This window comes from Egretta garzetta, unplaced genomic scaffold, assembly GCF_000687185.1.
Source record: "Egretta garzetta isolate BGI_Z169 unplaced genomic scaffold, ASM68718v1 scaffold25, whole genome shotgun sequence".
In the NCBI taxonomy this organism is placed as follows: domain Eukaryota; kingdom Metazoa; phylum Chordata; class Aves; order Pelecaniformes; family Ardeidae; genus Egretta; species Egretta garzetta.
In genome coordinates, this window is record NW_009259800.1 from 1,573,289 (window position 1) to 1,595,358 (window position 22,070).

At 41.7% G+C, this 22,070-nt stretch overlaps 1 protein-coding gene across 1 annotated transcript in view; it reads right to left on the reverse strand.

The window, feature by feature from the left end:
• Positions 1–22,070, reverse strand: part of GALNT9 (polypeptide N-acetylgalactosaminyltransferase 9) — a 158,393-nt gene that overhangs the window by 102,597 nt on the left and 33,726 nt on the right. The gene's annotated exons all lie outside the window — the stretch shown is intronic.

Consider the following 22,070-nt stretch of genomic DNA (forward strand, 5'->3'; position numbering starts at 1 on the left):
CAGACTTGAAACCTTTGCTCTTTCTAACCCCAAACAAAGACATGGTAAAAAGCTCAAAAGAAGCAACATAGCTAGGAGCTGCAAACTTTCTATCAACTCAGTGAAAAGCAAAGTGTATCTGCACACACACAGACTGGTAGCAGCTCTCATTCTCTGGAGGGTTAAAAGCATCTCTTCAAAACCAAAGGAATATCAAGGACTTTGCTCAAAAACAACCTGGAGAAGGCCCACAATACTATAGCCTGTCTGTACTCCCAGGGGAACCATCAGAAGGTCTGCTGTTAACTCCTAACTAGATCTCCTACTTTTAAAACCAGGATCCACTCAAGCAAATTTTGTATTTGCCCATACAAAGAGCACTTGGCACCCTTTCTGGTTTTGCAGTTTGTGCAGCAGTAACAAATTCATGGCATTTGTTGTACAGGCAATGCGCTCGCTGAAATTTTTGCAAAACAGATCTGCTCCATCCTGAGATTCACAATTTCCTTTGTGCTTGCTCACTGATGCATACATGTTACCATAGACCATTTTGAGAAGAGAAACTGAGGCCTGGAGAAGTCACACAGCACAGAGCAGAGCCTCTGCTTCCCAAGCCCCCAGCCCATATCCCTCTGTAACACCATACTGCCTCATTTTAGTGGAATTGCTCTCCCGCTAGCGAAGATGCTAACTTTAAAAAATTACCTATGTGTTCTCACAGTCAAAAGCCATTCAGAATTACCATAGCAATTACTGAACCTGCTCTCTAAAATACTGCTAATGATATCACAGGAAATGACTTTTCCTGCTCTTATCAAACTTTTTGACCTCTTTGCTCATTACTGTGGCATAACAATCACTTTTTTTCCCACTATCAGCAGTCATGGGGATGGGGAGGGCGACAAACGCTTGACTGTTGGGTAACCTCTGGAAATCAGTTATGAATTCTAGTAAAGTGCAATTATTCATAATTCCTACTCATCCCAGCACTATTTGCTCAGAGGCCTCAGTACCTGTCATTGATTACAGCGTTACCATAGCTACTTACTAGCAGCTTGCTGGTGGTCTGTACCATACAGAGGACCACGGTGTAAAACTTCTGGCTAAGCAGCATTCTTACACAATCTAAAAATAAACCTGGAACAAGGACAGAGATTTACAGGAGGTGTGAATGCTCTAATACAGCCTCCTTTTTGAATTTCTTTTTGAATGTGATTTTCCTCTTGACCACACCAACATATCAAAGAATTCCATCAGGAATACTTCACTAACAGGAAAGAGCCATCAGCTAAAAACATGGACCTTGCAGATTTCCCTTGATGAGGGACATCTTTGATCTGAGAGCAATTTGCTTCAGAGCCTCACTTGCAACAGCAGGAGATAGCAAATTGCATCTCAGGAAATTGGGCTGGTACCCAGGGAGTGGGTGCACTGCTGGTAGAAGTGAGACAGAGGAAGGAGCCCATCCCAGGCTGAGCATCCTGGTGGGGTCCTGCATCAGCACGCAGAGCTAGCAGGAAAGAAGGGAAGGAAAGAAACCGTGTAGCCAAAGACTGGAGACAGCAAGGAGGCTGTGGCAGAGGAGGAGGAGGAGGAAGTGCAGTGAAAATGAGAGGACAGTCAAAGCAGCACTTGCAATGTAGAGGGACAAGCAATCAAAGGAAAGGTAGGATGAACTCAAGTGTCAGAAGCAGAGGCATATGTGGAAGTACCAAAGTATTTTACCTAGGAAAAGACAGCTAACAACTGAAATAGTACAAGACCTCAGTGGATTAGGCTGGGCTTCTTTTACCTTCTGATCAAGAAATTTTGCTGAACTTTTCTGGAGTAAAAATTATTTGTTTTATTGGTAAGTGGGCTGAAACACCTGGGCACCCAGCTACATGTTCCTGTCCAGACTGAAAGGTTGAGTAGGACTATTCCCCGCGCTTTTCCTCCATCCTCCCACTTACATTCTGAGGAAATTGGTATTTCTAATTCAAGCTTTAAAGCCAGCACGCCTAAGCCATGACCTCCACTTTTGATTTATTTGTTCTTTGTTATATTAAATCAATGCATTATTATCCTAAGTGTGACTCCATGGTCTCACTGGTTCACAAGACTTTTCCTTCCGTGGTTCTCAATGATCACTTACATTGTGGGGCATCATGCACTGCTTTAGATAAAATGCTGTTTGGGATTCGTTATCCCACCTGGGTTAAGTCATTCCTATCACTTCTCGCTGCAACCTTCCTTCTGTCAGTTCTCCCCTTTCTCTGCTAGCAGAACATAGTTGAAAAACTGCATTATGTCTGCATTTGGAAAGAGCACTCCAACCACCACATATCAGAATATCTTGGGTAACCCTGCTGCAACAGGAACAGCTAGATGAGCAAAGGCAAACCTCAGAATTTAGCAGTGGTTTAAAAGATGTCATAATTTTATTTATTACAGCAAGGATGAAGAACAGCAAAAGAAGCTGCCCAGCTGAGCAGACTTTTCGAAGTACAGCAGTGATTTAGGAGTTTATTTCCTGCAGACTTCCAGTCAACCTTGAACTCCCAAATCCTAAAGTCACTTCAGAAAATTAGATGGATGTGCTGAGGTAGTCCGGAGAAAGTACTGGTCCACTAACTGTCGTGATTTAACCCCAGCCAGCAGCTAAGCCCCACGCAGCCACTCGTTCACTTGGTCCTGGTGAGATGGGGGAGAGGATCAGAAGGGTAAAACTGAGAAAACTCATGAGTTGAGATAAAGACAACTTAATAGGTAAAGGAAAAGCCATGCACACAAGCAAAGCAAACCAAGGAATTCATTCCCTCCTTCCCATGGGCAGGCAGGTGCTCAGCCATCCCAGGACAGCAGGGCTCCATCCTGCATAACAGTGACTTGGGAAGACAAATGCCATCACTCCAAATGTCCCTCCCTTCCTCCTTCTTCCCCCAGCTTTATGTGCTGAGCATGCTGTCATACGGTGTGGGATATCCCTGGGGTCAGTTGGGGGCAGCTGTCCCGGCCATGTCCCCTCCCAGTTCCTTGTGCCTCCCCAGCCCCTCACTGGTGGGGGGGTGAGGAGCAGGAAAGGCTTTGGCTCTGTGTAAGCCCTGCTCAGCAGTGACTAAAGCATCCCTGTGTTATCAACCCTGTTTCCAGCGCAAATCCCAAACACAGCCCCAAAGTAGCTACTGTGAAGAAAATTAACTTTATCCCAGCCAACACCAGCACACTAACAACCACTTGTGATGATGTCGGAGCACGTGAGCAGTCCCAGTCAAGGGGCCTTTCCTTAAAAATCAGTGGGTGCTTAAGTGCTTTGTTGGATTATTGCCCAAGTGCTTCCCAATGTATTCTGTAATTATATACCAGCCACAGCAATTTACAGTTAATACTTCCTTCATTCCAAGAAACTCTAACCAGCAATTGATACTCTGAGCCAAATAGTGACATTAGCAAGTCACATGCCAGGATGCTCTACCATGAAAGCACAACTGTGCCCACTGTCACATTACAACACCTTTGCAGCTTCATTCTTGGCAGGACGCTGACAACAGACGAGTGCATTGCGATTGAACATTCAGTCACTTGTGCCTGTATGCAAGACTGAAGAAAGTCAGAGTGTCAGGAGGACACATGAAGTCCTCCTTGTTGCAGCCCTTGATTTTGGCCCTGGAGCATCGCAGCAGGAAAGAAGTCCCAGGAAAAGTAAGGCTATAACAAGCCTATTAACTTTCAATAAGGCATAGGACGTCCTCTCAGAAAATGATTGAAGCAGCAGTCTGGAAAAAGAGGGAAAGCATCGGGCAAGGAATCTACGAGCTAATGATGGAGGAGCTTAACATGAGACTAGTCTCTTTTATTAATTATTTTGAGAAGAAAAGCAACCAGAAGGTGAAGACATCAACTATATGAAGGTGTCCTAGCAAAGCACACCCTTATATGCTTCAGCCTGACCTCTGAAAGGACTTTGGTACAAAATTAAGATATCATCCATTTCTGGCAGCCCTGAGACTGTGCAGCAAAGTGCCTGGGTGTTTAAGACAGCTCTTCTCAGGGAGCAGAGGCTCGACTGCCTTGCTCAGGGAGCCCACAGCACCAACACTATACCCAGCACTCTGCCAGGGAAGAGACCTGGCTACCACCACGGTCTCCACTTCTGCGCACTAGGTCTGATTACATTACAAACTGTGGCAACCAGGTGAGGGAGGACAATTACAGTAATTGATAGCCAAATCTTGGCCTCATTAACATCTGCCTAACACTACTGAGTTTGGGAAGAACTTAGAGCATACATTTGACCTTTGTGGTAGCTAATGATGGCCAGGCATAGCTCACATTTAATATTACTATAATTCTAAACTAGTATTATGAACCGTCATCAGGTCTCACAGTGTACAACCAGCAAAGGACTTCAGGTCTGCAGGAGAAGCAGTGCCTCTCTCCAGGGCAGATAGCTTTGCTGTAGAGAAACATGCTGCTGGATGCATGTAGGACTAGTGATTCCAAGTGAAGACTGACAATGCCATGGCTAATCATTTCCATGGACCAGCTGAGGATGGATGAGACCTGATATGTAAAACAGCCCTTCAGGCACCTTAGTACAACATGCCAAGCATCAAACCTGAGGCATCCTACTGTTGCCTTGGGAAGAGTCTTTGAGTGTTCTTGCTCTGTACTGGTTACCACAGAGCTTGGCTGGCAACCCAGAGCTATTTCCTTTGTATGTAACAGAGAACTTGACGTCAAATCATTTTTCTCTACTCTGGAGATCATTTTCACTCCTTCTTTCTCCTGCATTGAACAGGTTCCTTAAATGAACATTTCCCAGCCAGCCCCTCAAGCCCGACTGTGAGCATAGCCTATGAAGGTGTGAGGAAACAGGAAAGGCTCTTCCTTTGGCAGACCAGCACCTTGGAAAAAAAAAAAAAAAAAAAAAATCATGTACTGACACAGAGAAGGTCATGGGTTAGAAACTGGGACAGTGAGAAAACAAAAGCATTTCAGCTGCACGTGAGCCTGCTCATGGCAACCCTGTGAGCTTGTAGGCAATAAAGGGAAGGAAATTTTCTTTTGTCTGAACCCTCATTCCTCGATAGATGTATTTACTCTATTTGTATCTGGTCCAACAGAAACATGTGAAGTCCTCTCTTTATCAGAGCTGGTCTTACAGTCCATTTGAGTTGCACTATTTTTTGTGAAGGGCTGACACTGCAGCCACGCAGGTAGTTCAGTGCATTACCAATGAAAGAAGAATCTTCCCCAATCTCTTTCCCCTGCCTTCTCTCCTGTCTGCATACTTGCTAAACTCCAAAAATGAGTTTTGCTTGCAGACCTTAATATACTGACTTCGGAAATGGATTAGGCAATGCATTTAGAAATTTCTGACAGCTTTACCCTTCAGGAAGAAATGCAAACAAAATTAAAGCTGCTTCATGAATCTTTAAAGTATTTAATACAAGATATGTTTTTCCAATGAACCGCTGGGATGGAGACGACTGTGGGTTTCTCTTCTTCACAAACGTGATGAAATTGCTGGGCATGAAGAAACCTTTTTTACGGTTCTAGCACAAAACCCCCCCAACATCCTCCATACCTTGAAAGCTGCAGAATGGTCTGTGCTCGTGTTTTATAGCCACAGCAGGGGAAAAAGGCGGAACAGCACTTCATTGGGTACATGATCGATGAAAGGACAAAGATAAATATTAAAAAGATTATTGAATCCTTGGTTGTTAATGCTAGCAAATCACCAGGTCAATGTGTGTTTTGAACCCAGTTAAAGCAAAGGCTCAGCGTAATCTCACATACACGGTTACCTTTTAGTACCTAAATGCTGCTGTGACTTCTGTAGGCACAGACGATTTATAACAGCTAAATCACTAAATTTAGTGGCTAGTTCAGTGCCTGATTTCTTTCTCCAGAAAACCACTGAGGCTTTGCAGCCAGTGCTAGATGTAATAGTAACTTTTCGGATGCAGAAATAAACTGCATTACATTCTTTTTCCGTATTGGCACAACAGTGAAAATGCGACAAGCTGCAAACGCCTCCTTCCCCAGCATGGGCTTCGACTGCTGACCAGTCCATGGCAAAAGCAATGACAGGCTACAAAACTGATTAGCTTCATGGATCATGAATCTGTCAGGCAGAGGGCTCCAACTCCTTCCTAATTAATTCTCCTTCTCAATAGAAGGTGTTAACTGTATTAGGCCATAACATTCTCTTTCTGTTAAGGATGGATTTTTCTTCCATATTCAAAAGGAAACAAACAAAAAAAACCAGTAAATTTTTGAGTTCAAGACTTGCTCTTACTTTGTCCTCCTGTTTCACAGCTCAAGGACAGCATGCCCTAAGAATCATGTAATATAAATACTCGCAGCTGTGAGCAAGGGAGCAGTAGTACGGAACACTGATGCTCTATGTATCTTGAGAGAAGCAGCCCATTGTATTTACAACTAAGGTAAAAAGAGAAGCGACAGTTGCTTTCAGAAAAAGCCTAGGAAATCTGGTGATTCCAGAAGATACCTTTTTACCATGGCTATTTCTTTGCAGTCTGCATTGCTTTATGGAACAGCCTCCACTTTGATTTATCATACAGAAGAAAAATCAACACCGCCTCCTTTTTCCTGAATCTATTTGGGGAAGCGCAGATACAAGACACAGTGCAATTCTTGTTGGTGCTGCAAGCTTGCTAGTCTAGGCAGCTCCAAAAAACCATCAATGCTAATGAACAAAGGCTTTGGTGGGTGAATTTCCTCCCCTGAGTGACAGCTAAATAAATTGGAATAGTTTTGCCTCCACCTCTGCAAGTACTCTAACATTCCTGTCAGTATTTGGACATTCAGCATGAACACTGACTTCTTGTATCCATCCATTTTTTGGGTCCTCAGCAAAGAAAGTATTTGCCAAAGCAACGAAAGCCAATTTTGAGCTCTACTGCCTGATTCTTCTTGAAAGAACAAGCTGAATGACAGTTTTGCAAGAAATAAATCTAATGCTGAAGAAATGACTGCCCTTTCTATTGCTTGAGAGATCATCTTCCTAGCATGCGTTATTTAAAACACTTCTCTGTCATGACTTTACAGTCTGGAAACAATCAACTTTCCTGGCTAATTTCTACCTGGTTTCAGTTGCTCCCTTGGCCACAGTCCATGCACCATGGCCTCAGCAGTTATCCCTGAATAAGAAATTCATTAAAATAAAGACAGCTCCACAACTGTTCCTGAGTACAAACTATGTTTCTTCCTCCTCCCACAGTGTTTCAGTGCTTCATATTAAAGGGGAGTCAGGGGAAGTCAACTAAAATAATCTGTCCTCCAGCTTTTCTGGTACACAGCAATGCTGATGGTCATTTTCAGGATTATAATATTGAGATCTTAAATCTACCCCAGACTGTGGGAATTCCCAGCAGCTTTTTTTTTGCATGTCTCCTTGACGTACTTCTCCTTATTTTGTATCCAAAAGTCCTAAGAAAGAATTCACCCACATTCATCAGAAAGAAACCAGGGCAGATCCTTGTTTCTCTGCTAATCTCAAACGCTTCCTGTATCAAGGAAAAGTATCCTTTAATATCAACCAGAAACAAATCAATGCAATATGCCATGAGTTTACCAGCACGCACCTATCTGCTCCTGGGAATCTCCCACGTTCCCAGGCTGAACAGCTAGACTTCATGCCTGTAGGATTTGCAGAATGAAGAACAGCAGCAGCCTTTTATAAAAAAATACCTTTTATACCTTAGAACTCTCTCTTCTCTGTCCTATTTCCTACAGAAAAGACCACATTTACAGGAATTTCTGTCCTGTAATACTTCCATGAAGGAGAGAGCCCTTTCAAGCTGGGACGCAGGCAGTTCCATGGGTAGGTTAAAGCTCCCCATGAAGCTGCAATAGTACACATGGGACAAGTCTTCCCAGAGAATCACACATTCATTTTTGTCCTTTTTCCTTTCTTTTTAAATTCCAGGCCACTACAACTGGGACTAATTTCTCTGCACAAAAAAAAAAAAAACCCAACACATTTGTATCTTTTGTTTTTTTAACATGCTTGCTGCTCTATTTCGCTTAATTCCTCCCTTCTCTATGACAAATTATTTTATGTATATAGTAGAAAGCCTTGAGAACTGTCAGTCAGTGACTGATAGCACAATATATATGCACAGTTAACATACACAGCATGAAGATGGCCCCACTTGTAAAGAATATTAACCCTTACATTTAACACTATTAGACTTTTCAAAAGCAGCTGCCACATACATAAAATAAGAGGCTCTGTATTTCAGTGAGCTATTTCTGGCTTTCCTCAGGCAAACAATACCAGAAACATGCCATCATGTCTAATACTCATATTGATTTATATATATAAAGATGCTAAAACTAGTTCCAATCACTTTTAAAGCAAGCCTCTTTATTAACATGAAAAATTGCTAGAAGCTCCTGCTCAGATCCTTCTGTGGTAAAAAATACTTCCTTTTTTTTTTGTAACTTAACTTGAGTCACTAATATGTTTTGAAATACCATCTGTAAGAAATTTCCACTCTATCCCCTGGTGTGCCCATTCAGATCTGCCTGTGGCTGTATGCATGCTGCATCACAAAGCATTAGGCTGATTGGAAATTAATGGAGAAGCTGAAATCTGCTTTCAAATGCTTTTCAAAAATCCCCAAAGAAAATGTAGCCCCCATGCAACTTTCTTTTTAATGGTGCTACACTTAAATTTAAGGAAGAGCCCAACTAAATTCCAGTTGACATCTATTCTGGCAGGTTTTAGGTGTTTGAACAGTAATGGCTGATTTAGATCTGTCAAGCGATTCTCAAGATTTCTGAAAGATCCTGGTCCCTATTCCAATTGGATTTTTGGCTTGTATGCTTTGAAAGTAAAAACTAGACAAGAGTTGTCTTAAAAAAATTAAACATAAAGGCGGTCTTGAAAAATTCTGCTTTGAGATTGGAGACCTTTCTGAACTTGATGCTAAGTGAAATATAAACATCAGTGAAACCAATGGAGTGATATCAAATAAAGGTAAAACTAAAGGCATTTTGCCAATTCACGTTAGCAGTGCTTTGATTCCAAGTTCTTACCAGCAAAAATACCACCTTTTGTGCCACTTTTTGAAACTTAATTCTGGGAACTATGCTGTCTCTGAAGGAGAGAGAATATAGTCCCATCTCAGGGCTTTGCCAAACGTAAGACCTCATATTTCAAATATGGAAGGTTCACAAAGAGCCATTCAAGAAGCCAGAAAATGTTTTCTAGGGTACATTCACAAAATTGGCTGCTACCCTGTGGCACCACTTCTTGTTCCTGCCACCAAGGGTCATTACTCTCCAGCTAGCAACGTGAAGTCAGCTATTTAGCTGCATTTCCAACAGAGACTTTTAGCAGATTTCCCATTAAGAAGTACTCTTCCACTCAAGGTGATGCATCAAGATCCCAAAAAAGGATCTTTATTGCAAAGGAAGAATTAATCCCAGCATGGCTGGAGGGAGTGAGAAGGTAACAACCCAGGTATCAAAAAATGGACTACATATCTTAAGATACCACCTCCTCTAAAACGTCTCTCCCCTTGCACACCAAGTCCATGCCAGACATAACGAAAAAATAGTGGAGTGGATGAAATCAAAGGCATAATTTTCAATAAATAATGTATAAGAGTAAACTCACCATTTTCCATTTGCACAGAACAGTTTGCTGTATCCTTGAAGCTATTTGTTATTCAGATAATAATATGTAAATACAGAAAGTTATCCTTGACTATTAAAAAAATTTACTGCAAGTATTTAATATTAAAAATTCAAGGTCCTTTTGTTTAATTTGGACTATCTCAATCCCTCAGCTGGTGCCGTTGGTGCTGGACAGAGGCTGAGTCTCACAATGTTACCTAGAAATGTAGGGCAATAAAAAAAGTTTTCAAGGTAACTGCTGCAGAGCTCTTCACGGATTTCATTACAGGTTTGCTGTCACGTTGCAGCGTGGTGGTAAGGAGGAGGATAGAGGAATGCAATAATTTTCCATTATTACTTCAGCTAACAATGTTTTTTATGGTCTCGGGAGGACATACAACAACATTTGGCAAACAATCCTTTCTTTAATGGGCTCCAAGTGTATTTCACAGGAGACCAGCTTTAATCTTTGGTCAAATCCAGTTATGTAGCAGAATGTTTCTTTCTACCTATGTACAAATCCAGGACAGTTGGAGGAGTAAACAACCAAACGGGAGGTCAGTCATAAACTGAGTAAATCCATCCCCTCTACCGCCTGCCAAAACCGGAGTGTGAAGCACTTAATTTTGCCCTGTCCCAGCAGCTGCAAGGTTTTTTGTAGCCCAGAAAGGTAATGCTTCCCCAGTAATCGCAGAACATAGCGTGCTGAGGTGATGCAGAGCCTGATCTGACTAACCAGCAATGGCCTTGAAACATTTAAACAGTAGTCACAGGGTTTTTCCTCTTGCTTTAAATGATCAATTTCTATCAGAGTAAAAACAGACCAAGTTTATGGTCTGTGGGAAGAATTATGGTTCAAATAGAGCAGTGTTCCAAGAACAAATGCATAAAGAACATTGATTTAGCACTGAAAATGGGAGTATTAAATCCCTGATGTTTAGATGCTTTATATGGGATTGAGCGGAGCGCCTGGTGGTAGTAGCAGCATGTTTATAAAAAAGCATCTCTGCGAGTCAAGCAGGGAGGACAAGTCGAGGTGCATGTGCCATACGTATTTCCCTCGGTAGACAGGGGTAGGAAACTGCCCGACAAACTGAGCCTCTTTAACAACAGGTGACGGAGCACACACATCCAAAGACCTCAACAGACTTTGGGTCCAGACCCTGCAGGATAATGGAGCACATCCAAAGACTTCAACAGACTTTGGGTCCAGACCCTGCAGGATAAATCATGGGCAAAACCAGCTTTGTGAAAACCTAAGAGCAGTCAGATCCTGAAGTGCAGATGGGACTTTACTCCTCTTTACATCTTTCCCAATGATACTTGCAGGATTGTTCTTTGTGTCTTATAACTACTTTATGAAATGTCCTATTCAAGTAAAGCAGTTAAGCATGTCCTAACTTCACTGGGGTTACTCGTACACTTAAAACTAGGAACATATTTAAGTGCTTCATTGGACTGGAGCCTAATTGCACTTTTATAGCTTTTGTTTAAATTAAAGGCTAGCTAGAGGTGAACAGCAGTATTCAACAATTTCATGCATTTAGAATTTAAATGTTAACACCAGTTTCTTACCTTCTAATTATTTTGGGCATTTCAGAAAGCTCTTGCATTCTAATTTAATTTTGGTTACATTTGGAAATAAAAACATTTTTTGAAAATCCAGCCACATTTACTGCCTAGCACAAAGATAATACCTAGGGCACAGCAGCTAAACACTTCGACGTATGGGGATTTTTTATATTTATGAGCTCTCATCCTAATTCAGAAAAACAGGTCAGCATGTGCTTACTCTTCACTCAGGTTGACAGAAATTAGGCACCCGTCCTAGCCCAGGCAACGTGCTCAGGTGTGACTGTGAAGTTGAGGGGGCCAAGGGCACATGCTAGTCTATTCCTGATTCTGAGAGGCTGTGGCCATCCTAGCACTTCAACATCCATGCGCTGCTCCTGCCCAAATCTGCCTGCTGAGAACCCATTGCCTTTTACTCTCTATGTTGTCTGGTGTTTTTTCCTAGTGGCCCATAGACGGTTTGAAGTCACATCCTCGGTGTTTGCAGACTGAAATTAATTTGCCGTTGGAAAGAAACCCAGAAGTGAGTGCTCTGCACTGGGGGAACAGATTATTCCCATTAACCACCTGCCCGGCAGGCTGAGGCCGTGTTCACAAACATGCCCTTCTTCATCCCTCATCTACAGACAGACACATTCAAACTGTTTCATCCAGACTATTTGCTCAAACCTGTACTTAGAGAAGCTTTCCCCCCACTGCTTCCAGAGATTCCCACATCTGTCAGGCAAAGGCATTGAGTGCTCCTCTATGAGCAAACAGAACACAAATTCCCCGCCTCTTGGGTACGCTTGGGTTAATAACACCAAGGCAATAAGCCAATGAACTAGCTGTAGGTCATGTATTTGTTTTCAGGCAGCGTAGAAAATACAGGAGCAAAGCTTCAATGTCATTTTTATCTTGACTTTAATGTAAACCGCACCATGACCCTCTGGGAGAACTGTGTCCTAATGAAACATCCACGAAGAGGACGAAAGCTTACTCCAGTTGCTGAATGAGACAACTGTTCACTGTGTGGATGGAAATAACTCAAATGTATGCCTTTCCTCTGGAATTTTAGGGGTACAGTCTAAGCAACTGCACCCAAGGGTATTTTAGTGCACTGTTTTAATTATTATTGCTGCTATTAATATTCTACCATTAGTCAAGTCTGCACTACCGTCTCCGTCAGAGGTGTGTTTCATGCTACCCCAGAGGCTAGCCCAATGCTAGGTCATTCTGAAGACAAAACACATAAATGAAGACTAACAAAAGTCTGTGAGTGTAGAATAAATAATATACTCATCCCTTGGGGCAAAGAAGAAAATAAATTAATTAAGGAACTATTTGACAACCTGAAGGCATCTCATACAGGTAAAATGCAGCTCCAGAGGGCTCCATTTCTAGAAGATGAGAAACAGAGAGCTTTGTGCATGAACAATACACAGAGACGAAGTCTCCTGTAATTTAAAGCTTCCTAATGCCTCACTGATAAATCCTGCCACACCACCACCACCAAAAATGGTATGTGCACTTCTTAGACCAAGGGGATTTGGATTTTGCCTGACGCCTGCATGACAATTGTCCTCATTTTCTCTGTTTAATTCAGATATAAAGAGAGATGTGTGTTTGTGCTGGGGTATCCAGCTCTGCTGTTCTCCATTGAATGGCTTCTTGTCATTGCTTAAGTGATCCCTACACAATATATCAGCTATATTATAATTCTCTACAGAAAAAATAATGTTTCCTCCTCTTCTGTCACTACTGTTAACCTGAGCAAGGCTGAGCAATGGCCTTCCAGCTTGCTTCCTGGGGAGAGGAGATAAGAAACACTGATTTGGAGTGTTTTCCAAGCATTATTTTCATGTATATGCTAATCTGTACACCAGTGGTGGTCAGAATAATGTACAGAGGATTCTTAAGAAATTGCAGCCCATATCAAGTTTCTTTGCAAAGAGTAAATTTGCCTCAGATATTCATTAATTATAGACTTAGGCTAGGCATCTTTCTAAGACAGAGAATTTATTTGCACACTGACTGAAAAAAAAGCGGTACTAGAAACACGGAGTGTGCCGTGTGTTCCCCCAGAGACCCTGCCCTTACAATACTTCAGTGAGTTAAAAGCTCCATCACAAGTTTTGTGTGAAAAATGAAATTCCCCGCTTGAGTTTCCCCAGTGCTCACAAGACTATTCCTCTCAATGCACAGAATCAAGAACCAGAGAGATCAGGAATCTGATTTTACACCACACATTTTACACCCTGATCTCCTCCTGCTATATGCAGAGTGGGGTTTTTTCACCACCTTGGAGTTCTGAGTCTTAGTAACGCATACTGCATGATGCATGATGATAACAAGGGTTATTTAAACATGCCTGGATAGCCAAGAAATAAACAGTGATCAGCCTGGTGCTAGCTTTACAAAGGAGGCATCAAGGCCTAGGCCTGGAGCTCCTCAGGGCTTACACCATATTTCAAGAGAAGTCTCCAGGTGGGAGCATTCAGCTGCTGCAGGTATTCTTGTGGCCAAAAGGATGCAGGCCAAAATTCCACAATGATTTCTTACTAAGACAGCCATTTGGTTTGGTAGAAATTTAAGGACAAAAGTGCACAGACTGCATGGGAAGCAACTGTCCCTGGACCTCCTTTGGAGCTGCATCCAGCAAGGTGACCTGGTTTGTCCATGGTTTGTTTTTGAGACCACAGCAGAAGGTTTAGAAGCAATAAAGCAGAAGCCAAGAATTTTTCAGAAAGCTGGAAGAACAGAAAATAGAGGCCCAATACTTCAGCATCATAAAACTATCAAACATCTTAACTGGCAGGTGCTGTTTCAGAGCAACAAAACCTTGGAAAGCATCTAGATCAAGTGAACCAAGACAAGGGGCTTACATTTGCTAGCCTGCAACTGTTGGGTACTGCTGGCTCTGGCTAGTTTTAAGAGTCTCTCATTTTTATTAGCACTAAATTCACTCAAAACAGAAGACACAAACAAAACAAGCAGGAACTGACACTATTAAAATGAAACACTGCATCAACTTGGAGTCCACAATTCAGTTTTATTTCAGACAGAAGAGTAAATTGTCTGACATTTTGGCCTGTTCATGTTTTTATCGCAAAGACACAAACAACAACAACTAAAAAACCTTGACGTTACTTGACTTGAAACCTTGACTTTCTTATACTATGAAACCTGTCCAAATAAGACAGGAACCAAAACTAGCTAATTTTTAAAGCTACACCAGGAAGGCATTTGGAGATAATACATATCTCACGTTGCCAGCAGCACTAAATTTGCATGCACATTTTAAGAAAGAAAAGGGGAGCATCTTCACCTCAAACCGTTAGAAGTCCTTCAAAGCCATAAGAGGAATATCAGGTGTAGTGTAGCAGAGATACATGTAAGGAAACATAAAAGGAAAAGAACTACCACTCTGAATTCATTGCTTGACTTGTTCTGTTACTTCTTTTTATCCTGTAATGCGATATCATGGGGTGTAACATAACAAGACAGTTCAGAAATTTACAGGAACACCCTTCTCGTCCTGGAACTGATAGCGGGCAACAACCAGCCATGGGCCCAGGAGAGGGAAAGGAAAGAACCTTTAAAATGCCAGCACACAGCTGCAGAGAGCTGCAAGTCAGGGCTGGATCTCAGGAGGGCTTCTGCACTACTGATATGTATTTACCTGTGAAAGAACAGCATACACAATTTGAAGACAGCACCCACAAGTCCTCTTCTTACGGAGGAAATACTCCTTGTATGAAAATATTGTGGCACTCTGTTTTCAAGTTCAGAAAATTACTACAGTCTCTAAAGCATACTTTTTTTAAAAAAAAAAAAAAAAAGCAATCCTGTTTAAGGCACGGGTAAATGTGGAACTCACTTGAGGGACATTTATTCTGATGTTCTGCAAGAAAAACTGAGGGATGCAAACCAGATTTTTGATCATCTTTCCTTTTCCTCCTAGCTGAAAACTGTGCTGCCTCCACAGCTGCTGGGTGGGGACCTTACCCAGGTTGCCCATGCTGGCAAGTCATTCTTCAACATGTCTTGTTAATACACAAATTCCTTCTTGTTTCTTTATGCCCTGGAGCATTTAACATTTTGGGTTGGGTTCATCTGAAATCCTATTTAAGCTGGCTGCCCTAGGTGTCTGAGGGAGAGGCCTCCAGGGGACATTACACACTATACATCATAAGCAATGCTACCATGTCGGCTTCTTCCTCCATTGACTATAAGGGCAGCCAAGCTGATCACCTTAAATTAGATGTCTAATTTTTAGTCAATGTTATGCAACCCACCCTAGGTAAACTATTCATGTATTCAAGAGTACATTCTGGTGCAGACAGATTGCAGGGAATGGCTTCCTGCAATGGCTTACTGCATTTAAACACAACATTGCAATCAGTTATTTTTCATGCTCTCTAGTTAATCAAATTCAGCCTCCACTAAATCTACATTTATTAGTGCTGACAGTCATGCAGAACTTGTCTTCAACAATTAATATACACAAAGACACTGCAAAAATGTAACAAGAGAAAAATCACTACATTTGAATGTAAGGTGGATTTTTTCAAAAGGTTGTTCAATTTTTTATGATTCTTTTTAATTTAGCCTTGCTGGTCCTCCTTTCGTTATCCCATGGGCCAGTGTTAATAATCAAGATCTATGTTATACTCTTTGTGGTATAATTAAAGTCACTACTTAATTGGAAATCCTAGCTAGCACTAAACAAAAGGGAATCAATAACATATCTAATGGGAAAAGCCAGAAAAAGCTTCTATAGAGTATCAGAAATAACTGCGAGATATTGTGTCTGGGCACTGCTGCTGTGGAGACAGCATGGAATCCAGCTCATAGGCAGCCTCTGCTTAGCAGCCATGGCCTGCAAAAAGCTTTGGTCCTGTCTTCTCAAAGCCTGTGGGGTCACCAACTCCTATGCACAAGAGAGCAGAAGGCAGAGTGCTACTGCAGCGCAACCTGGGCAGTCTCAGGGTCCTGCTCATGGCCATACCCTACTGCTGTTGCTCAGGAAAAAGCACTCCAAGAACCTTCTTGATGATCAAACAGCCTCAAAAACTTATCGGAAGGTTTCTCAATTTTTTATTAGTATTGGGAAACATGGTCACAGTGTTAGTCTGTTCCTCAAGTCAGTCTTCTCACTGGAGCAATTTAAAATTGTATGGCTAATTAAATATTCAAAGTTCCCATGGTGACCTGGCATTTTGAAGACAAAGGTTTGAGCCCACATTCCAATTAATATATACGATTACTTATGCAAAGTGAGCAGCCCTCCAGCAGAGGCTGGGAGAAGACCTACAGTACCTTCATAAGCAGGGTCAAGCCACAGCTACAGGTCTCAGTGAGAACTACAGAGGTACAACACAAATAAACAGCATTGGGTGTAAGGGCAGGGCTGGCTGGCGGTACCTGTGGTTCACAGGGAGTTTCCTTTCCCGGCCAAAGGGGCAGGTGATTTTTGCCGTCCTTTGAGGGCTTTACACAGTTCCAGGCTGAGCCCTTTACAGCCAAATAGGAAACACTTCCCAAAATGCAGTGATAAGCCTTTGGCATACACAGAGATACAGAAATAAGCACAACTGGCCCAGAAGCAGCAGTATGAGCAAATTCAGGTTGTCAACTGATATCCCAAATGAGCTGAGTCAGAATTACACCACCAAACACTGCGTGGTGGCTGGTCAGAGCCCAGCGTCTGCGGCGGAAGCAGCACAGGGACTTAGTCCACACCAGTTCCTTCTACTCTTGGGCAAGACAGAAAGCCAGAGTGAACGTGGGTACATCTCGATGAAGCTGCATCATCAATTGTGCATACAGATAACGTGTGTGCAAAGGCGCCTGTGCTATTTGTAGGGGATTCACAGCCCAAGGAAAACATCCAGGCTGTGTAACTTGGCAAAGCTGGTTGAGATCTCTATAAAGTCCCAGAGCACGTGTCCACACATGCCCCTTTGCACTGTTCAAAATCCACATCTGGCCATTGATTTGGGATCCAATTAAAACACTTCAGTTCATTTCCTCTCTTACTCAATTTCCCTCCAATAAACAATCACAATCTGTTGCCCAGGGGTAATTCTGTCTGCTCCATTTTCTGTCTCTGTTTTTCCTTCTCTCTGCTTCAACTTATGTCATATTTGCAATCAGAACATCCAAAATGGGGTTTTCAGAATTTTAGCATGGTTTTTCAGATTTATTGAGAGTGGGTGCAAAAAAAAAAGTGGAATTTTCTTATTAAAAAAGAAGCCTAACTGAAATCAAAATATTGTGCTTGTACTGTGATTGTGAAACACTGTCAGCTGAAAAAAAAAAAGAAGCCTAATTGAAATCAAAATATTGTGCTTGCACTGTGATTGTGAAACACTGTCAGCTGAAAAAAAGAAATGCTTCATTTTAACTAATGTTTCACTTTACTGTGGCCTGACATTAGTTTGAAAGTATTGGTAGAAGCTAGTGATAGAAAATCTGTTATTTTAAAACTCAATTTTTTCATAGGAAACAAAATGTTTCGTTGGTTTAAACATTTTGTTTAAATAGTCACTTCACAGAAGATATTAATCCTAATACAAAGTATTTTGAGGGTTTTTTTTTTTCAGTTGCCATTTGCTGCTCATCAGAAATTCTGATTTCTGAAAAGCTCTGGATCTGTTCCAGTTCAAATATTCCTTGCAAAGGGGCTCACTGCGTTGCACTCTGGTTAACCTGGGAAGAATCCTAACGGTCTGTTTTAATTTGGATAATAATAATCCTTGTGTCATTTTTCTAAGTGGTGCAAAGAACACCCAGTGTCCCCAGAGGATTTGAAAAGTGGGTCATGAGGCAGACCAAGCTGCAGAGGTGGAGAAAATCAAATCATACCAGGTCTAGCCCTCTCCAATCCACTGATCCAGAAGCTGATGTTCTTTGAAAGCCATCTGCCGTCCTGCCCTGCTCCTGCAGGGATACCCAACACAGACTCCATCAGCCTTGGGCAGGGGCCACTGTATCAGACCACCGATCCTCCTCTCTCAACAGAGAACTTGCAAACACATCTGTGCTTTGGCTCGGGAGCGCTGCTGACCGATGCTGAAATATCACAGTGAGTCCGCAGAGCTCCACTGCCAGAAGAAGGGGTCAAAATTAAGGGTGAGCTCCCTGCGTTCTCAAAAGGCTTGAGCTCACCGGCCGTTGAAGGACAGAAAGGCTGTTTTCTAGCTACTGGCCTCATACCAGCTACTGTTATTAAAACCTTGAATGAACAAATCAGAGGTCTATTTTACCAAGTCTGCCCCCTTGATAGCACTATTTGATCAATTCCAGAATCCTTTTTGATAGGTAATTAAAAAAGCTTTTCCTTAGGTATAGAGTGGAGTGAACCATTAATTACACTTCAGAGCCCTAGAGATGCAATTCCTTTGCTATTGTGAAATGTCTATAGCAAGCAACGAAAATGCTTGCCTCTATAAAAGAACTGAATAAATGAAAGTAATTTCCTCGAGACCTAGATTCCTCTGCTTTTTATGGCTAAAGACTTGAGATGCCTCAGCTTTAATAAGTTTGTTCTTTAGGGCTGAATTTTCTCAATACAAACATCCATGACCATAACACAAAGAAACATCTTCTTCGGCTGATAGAGCCAGCAGACCAAATCCATATATTAGTATTATTGTTATCACTGAACTGCCACAATACACTTGGCATCAAGTTACACAGAAAAGATCAGTTAAATTAAAGATCCTCACCAAGCAGCTACTATTTCTTGTAAAAGCCAATTTAACCCTTATGGAAGCTCCGGGATGATATTAACATCTCTCAAAAGTATGCATAATGCATCACAGCAAGTGGTTTTAACAAGTGCATGTGTGTGTGTGTGTCCTGCATGCGAAGAAACCCCAGAAGTTATTTAAGTTGCAAAGTCAAGTGACAGAAAGTTAGAAAATGCCAGATTTACAGGTGTTCAACCTGTTTAATTCAACACCTTGCAATCCAGACTGTGTACCAGAAAGAACAGGGGAATTGATGTTACCCTGAGAGGTGATGCTTACGTTTGAAAGCATCTGGTTAGTTGACACTTCCCGATTTTCCAGGATGCCACACTGTAAAACAAACAGCTTTTCTAAGTTTGGGGGGCCTTTCTTCCCCGCCTTTGAATGAAATTCCCTAAGGTTTTGACTTTTTCTGCATTCTTCATCTTTGATAAAGCAAAAATCCATTGTCATATGGGGCTGTAGCACCTCTGTCTTCATGCATGACTGGGAAGGATTGAGCATCCTCCTTTGTTACTGAAGCACAGACTTAAATTTTGTGCTACAGCTGACGGCAGTGAAGGCTTTTATTCCCCCAAAGGGCAGATGGATTCCACCTCAACCCATTCTCTTCTGCTCTCAGTACCCCTAACAAATTAAGCCACTTGAAGACAAATGACTATGCAGGGGTTTAGGGGGCTGACTCTGGGCACTTCTGTTCAAAAGTGTGGGACCGCTACCAAAATGTCAGCTGTGTTGCTCCAGATCTATTTTTGACTATTCAGTCAAACATTGGCCCTTTGACATGCGGTAAGAAACGCATGCACACAACCCAGCAGATGTCACAGCATTCCCATGGGTAGGATTCGAGGCTATTCTACATCTACACATATTGGCAGAGAGAACTGATACAAACACACATGCTTATGCTTTCCCATGCATACACATAAAGGTCATTGGCCAACACTGGAGCTGTCTCCACTAAGTACTCAGGTTCACGTGACACAACCCTCATTTAAAATGTGGAAGAACGTAAATGAAAATTAATCCAATAACAGTTCATCATCAAATAAGACTTTTCCCAGAGAACCACAGAGCAAGTTCTAGCTCAGCCATGTGCTTCCAAGGGAAAAATAACCTGTTCTTCACAAGAGAAGCTTCTCTTTCTTCCGTTAGTGAGGGCTAGAAAGTCCTGCTAATACTTTACTGCTGGGAAGAGAGATCAGGGCATTAAACATCGTGAGCTCTCTGCAACATATTTCCATGGTGGTATAGCCCTTGAAAAACTTCAGCACACCGGGGAGCAAAGATGGGGCTGCAGCAAGGGACATGCAGAGACTTGGGCTACTTTCCTTGCCCCTTCTTTTTGTGGCTTGCCCTTAACTTGAGAACTGTTTTTCAAGCTTGATATGTGCCTGTATGACAGGGGATGAAAATAATTCCATCACAAGCATTATGAATTCCCCTGTAACAAAAATAATCCTGCAAAATTCTTTTGGCATTAATGTAGATTTCATACATACTAAAAAAACCCTACTGTAGAATTTAGGCAGTTAGTAACAGTCAGTACTAACCAGACCACTATTTTAAAGTTATTTTCACGTATTTTAACAGAAAACAAGATATTGACCACTTTCCACTGAGTACATGAAGCAAAAATCTCCAGTCAGTCCAATACTAGGATGATCAGCTGAACATTTCTGAATACTCATCATTCAACCATAATTCCTCAGTATTCTGCTTGACATTGAACTCAAACACATTTCATTCCCACGACTCAGTCCTTGCATCTTCTCAGAACACTCAGCTGCTTCAAGGCAAAAAGTCACCGTTAAGACTTACGCAATACATTATGCAAAGATCATCAGCCCAACTTTAAAATCAGCCCATTCAATGTAGGTGAAATCCAACAAGAAATGAAAATAGCGTTCAAGGTCACACTGAATAAACTTACAAACTGCGGGGGAGATTTTGCATTGTTTTATAAAACAAAATTGCAACCTGTCTATATTACATGTCTCTGGAAACTAAACATAGCTTGAGATATCAATTCACAGTATGTTTTTTCAACTGTTTCCCCAGGGCTGTCGGCTTTCTACACAGAGACAGGGCAAGCATTCAAGCTGTGGGAGGTGAAACATGAGAGAAGAAAAAGCTGAGATGTACTTATTACACCATGTTAGGATCAAACGATAATTTTGTAATTATTGTGTGAATTGTAATCGCAAGCAAGCTATTTACTGTCATCGCTTCGATTTGGCACACAAACGTAACATGCACAATATCTGCTGTTGTCTCCTGTGCTGACCTAGTGATTCCTGTCTTAAAGAAAAGGCTTCGGAGTTAAAAGGAATATCTGCACCGGCAGCAGCAGGTAGGAAAGCAGAACACAGTGCGAGTAGATGGGAAAAGCATCTCGAGAGTAGGACTACCCAGCCAGGCTTGCATTCTTCACTGCAGTGGAAGGACATGGAGGTGACTCCAATTTAGGAGCCTTCACGGTCACGCTGTCTGACTGTACACCTCCTTAGAGCAACCTATTTTTTTAATTTGCTGTGTGGGGATGAAAATGCCTCCTGAAAAGCAATTAAACTGCTGAATGTTTACTGTAGCTATGCTAGTAGATGGAACAAAAGGCTTATTCTACCAGATAGATACTGGACAACAATAAAGGGGGAATTCAAAGATAAAATTAACTAAAAAATAATATTTCCTATCAAATTTCTTTTAAAAGAAGACTAAGCCTTGAATATTACAAGTCCCACATTTGCATAGCGAAATCATGTTTACTTTCATAAATTGTGTTTATGCAATGCAGGCCTGAGTATAAATTTTCCTGGTTCATACCTTTAATACCTACTGGTGTGTGCAAATATGTAGATCTGACCATTTTAAATGGAAGCCAGAATGGAGAGAAAGCATGGTTTAATACTTTGGGAATGTAAACCCAGATAAGTGTTTTTATTCAAAAAGTACAAAGTCCATGGCCTTGGACATTAATTCTACCTCGCTTCTCAATTTAAAAGTGAAAAGTCCTCCCTTTTTAAAAATGAAAAATTTCTGGGAACAGCATGAATATAAATCACAAGCAGACTGAGAAAGGTTCAGTGATGAGAGCTGTTATCAAGAGACAGAGAGATGAGACCACTGGGCATGTCAGCAGGCAAAGTT